This window comes from Nannospalax galili, unplaced genomic scaffold (assembly GCF_000622305.1).
Source record: "Nannospalax galili isolate Female #2095 unplaced genomic scaffold, S.galili_v1.0 scaffold627, whole genome shotgun sequence".
NCBI classification, from domain to species: domain Eukaryota; kingdom Metazoa; phylum Chordata; class Mammalia; order Rodentia; family Spalacidae; genus Nannospalax; species Nannospalax galili.
The window spans coordinates 1,284,914-1,288,961 of record NW_008355786.1 but is presented as its reverse complement, the minus strand read 5'-3'; the positions used below and the strand labels follow the sequence as shown (position 1 = coordinate 1,288,961).

Sequence of the window (4,048 nt, the reverse complement as noted above, 5' to 3'; positions counted from 1 at the left end):
TTCCCTTCCCTGACATCTTTCCCTTCCCTTCCCTTCCCTTCCCTTCCCTTCCCTTCCCTAACATCTTTCCCTTCCCCAAGGGAAAGGTGCCCCATGCGAAATAAATCTGTATCCCGCTGAGAATTACATCTGTGCCTCGGTGCCTTCCTCCATTCACCCACCCGCTCGCTCTCTCCAACATTCCTACCTATCAGGTACCCTACTGGATCCTAAAAAATTATTGGGGCACCCAGTGGGGACAGAAAGGATACTTCCTCATCGAGCGTGGGAAGAATATGTGTGGTCTGGCAGCCCATGCCTCCCATTCCATCCCTCAGGTGTGAACCACGCTGTCATGGTGCAGTGACCACAGTCCAAGCCTAAAGGGCTTGGGGACTCTGATGGATAGAAATCAGGATGCAGGAGATGCAGAGGCTTGTGTACCAGTGAATGTTTATTGTGAACTAAAGCAAGCTTATATAGGAAACAGATCTGGAGTAACAAGGAATAACTAAGGATGCATCACTAAACAGAAAGTAACCAAGGAATAGCCAAGGATACATTGTTACCACTCACCAACCGAAACTCACACAACGTTTACAGTATCCAAGATTCAGCTACATAATATTTATAATATCTTAGCTATAAGGTTTACTGTTTGTGATTACTCTTAGCAACTATTATAATTCATTATCTATATAGAAACCAAGCTAACAGTGCTGAGAAACTCCAGAGCCCATAAACTGAAACAGAACTCTTTAGTTATGTTTCCAAAACTGCCATTTAATCAGGAAAGCACAGCCTGTCAACTTAGACCACAGAAGCAGAGAAGCAGGGAAACTCCCAGGGTGGAAGCATTCTTTCTCCAATGCTTAAGTCAAGGCAAGCTGCCACAGCCTAATGCAGCAATGGCTGTGCCCATAATAATAGCTCCCAACACCACACCACAGAGGCAACTGGTTGGCAGAAAAAGTGAGAAACCCACCCCACTACTGGAAATCCGGCCCTGGAGGAACATTGTGCAGAAATCCACTCAGAGGCCCTCTCACTTTCCAACCTGACTTCTGCTCAGAGTCTAGGAACCTAAAGAAGAGGAAGAAGCATTCCACCAGCAACAAGTCCACCGGTGTGGCAGCCATCACAGTCATGTGCTTTACATGTGGTTTTTAACTGACTCAAATGCACATGGATCAAGAATCTTCTCTCTTTCCAGGCCCCTGCATGGATCTTTTCTGTCCTTTATTAATAAACACACAGGGAGTGTCTCCCTGGGCTGGGCCTGGGAAAATTTTTTAAAAAAAAAGAATAGGAGGTAAGAATTGGCTAGGCAGTTAGGGTAAAAAGACCCCAAAGAACAGTAGCCAGTTTCTTGGCTAAAACTCACAATGTCCTTCAGCCTCTTAGCAACCTAGTCCATTCCAAAGTCCAAAATGTTGAAAATATTTGGGAGCTTTGATCTAATCCTTAAAAGATTTTAGAGTTATCTCTTCAAAGGGGGTAATGTTAGAGTAGCCAAAAGCCCCATAAAAAAATTAATTAATTACAGAAGAAGAAAAAGTACATGAAGTTACGAGAAAAAAAGTGATGAGGAGATATGGGAGGAGTTGGAGGGGAGGAGGTAGGCATGGATTTGATCAAAACACCTTATATGCATGTATGAAATTCTCAATAAATTATTTATTTTATAAAAAAAGAAACAGGTTCAAAGAAAGAAAGAAAGAAAGAAAGAAAGAAAGGAAGAAAGAAAAAGAAGAAAAAAGAAAAGAAAAGAAAAGAAAAGAAAAGAAAAAAGAAAATTGCCCTGTTCTATTTTCTAGTTCCCTGTCTAGAACTTGCAATGCTAATTACTCTTTCCTTTACTTCTTCTTCACATCTCCTATTCAGGATTCAAGGACTTTCTTTTCCCCTTAGAGATAAGAGTTATGCAATTTGGGAGTCTTTTAGATACACCCACCAAAAGAAAAGAAAAGAAAAGAAAAGAAAAGAAAAAAGAAAATTGCCCTGTTCTATTTTCTAGTTCCCTGTCTAGAACTTGCAATGCTAATTACTCTTTCCTTTACTTCTTCTTCACATCTCCTATTCAGGATTCAAGGACTTTCTTTTCCCCTTAGAGATAAGAGTTATGCAATTTGGGAGTCTTTTAGATACACCCACCAAAGGGGGTACTTCAATTGCTCCTGCATCCCTGTTCACCATGAAAGAAGCCAGAGCAGTCTGCATCCCAATTCCCTATCCTCAAGTTGGGTAACCTCTTCAGAAGATGGTGTGATTAGAATAGGAGATAGGAATTGGCTAGGCAATTAGGGTAAAAATAGCCCAAAGAAAAGTAGCCATTTTCTTGGCTAAAATTCAAAATGACCTTGGGCCTCTTAGCAATATACTCTGTTCCAAAGGCTAAAAATGTTGAAAGTATTTGGGAGCTTGTATCTCATCCTTAAATGAGATTTTAGGATTACCTCTTCAGAGGCAGGAATGTTAGAGTATCCAAAGCCCCATAAAAATAAATAAATCAATCAAAGATAAAAAAAAAGAAACAATAGAAGAAAGTCTCACAAGCAGAATGAATGAAATAGAAAACAGGATATCAAGATTGGAGGATAATGTTGAAGATCTGGAGTCCTTAAGCAAAGACTATGCTAAATTCAAAACAAAAAAAAAAAAACAAAATAAAAAAAGACCACAGGAATGGAATATTTGGGAAATGTGAGACAACCTGAAACAACCAAATCTACATATTATAGTCATACATGAAAAAGAAGAAACTCAAACCAATGGCATTGAACATATCTTCAATTGGACTATAGAAGAAAACATCCCTAAATTACCTACAGAGATTCAAGAATTGCAGAGAACACCATTAAGACATGATCAGAACAGAAGTCCCCATAACATATCATAGTAAAAAGAGTAAATGTACAGAAGAAAGAGAGGGTACTTTACTAAAAGCTGCTAGAGAAAAACAAAAAGTTACATATAAAGGAAAACCCATAAGAATTGCAGCTGACTTTTCAATGCAAATGATGAAAGCCAGAAAAGCCTGGAACAAAGTATTCCCAGTTCTAAACAACTACTGATGACAACCCTGAATACTTTATCTAGCAAAACTAGCTATCAAGATCAAAGGGGAACAGAAAATTTTCTGACACAAATAGGCTGAAAGAATTCATGTCTTCCAAACCAGTCCTACAAAGAATACTTGAAGCAATACAAAGGACCAAAAAAAGGAATGAGTACACCCAGGAGGCTACAGAAAGAAAATAAAGGTATAACAATGGAAACACAAAAAATGGACACAAACATAAAGAAATTAAAGTGACAGTATACAATAGACACCTTTCAATAATAACACTAAATATCAGTGGTCTCAACTCCCCTGTCAAAAGACACAGGCTGGTGCAATGGATCAAGAAAAATAAAAAAACATCTTTTTGTTGTCTTCAAGAAACTCATCTCACCTTCAAGGATAGACACTACCTCATAGAGAAAGATGAAAAAAAAATATTCCAAGGAAATGGCTCTAAGGAGCAAACAGGTGTCTCAATTCTAGTATTGACAAAATAGACTCTAAATTAAAATTCATCAGAAGACATAAAGTAGGTTACTTCATTCTGATCAAATGAACAGTTGACCAAGAAGATATTACAATCATTAACATATATGCACCAAACTCTGGTGCACCCAATTTCATAAAATCAGTAGTCCAGGACTATAAAACAGAGAATAACACCAACTCAGTAACAGTAAGTGACTTTAATACACCACTGTCTTCAACAGACAGGTCAACTGGACAAATAATAAACAGAGAGCATTCTGAATTAAATGACATGCTACATGACATGGACCTAACAGATATGTGCAGAATATTCGACCCAACCACCAATGAATACACTTTCTACTCAGCAGCTCATGAAAGTTATTCTAAAATTGACCACGTTCTTGGGCACAAAACAAATCTCAACAAATACCAAAAAAACTGAAATAATTCCATGCCTTCTATCAGACCACAGTCCAATAAAGCTTATAATCTGCAGGAAAAGAAACCCTAGTAAAAACAGCAACTCATGGAGAT

The 4,048-nt window shown here is 38.2% G+C and overlaps 1 pseudogene; it reads left to right on the top strand.

Moving 5' to 3' along the window:
* The window catches only part of LOC103750353, a 6,778-nt pseudogene extending 6,455 nt beyond the window's left edge, over nucleotides 1–323 (top strand).
* The last annotated feature ends 3,725 nt before the right edge of the window (nucleotides 324–4,048 follow it).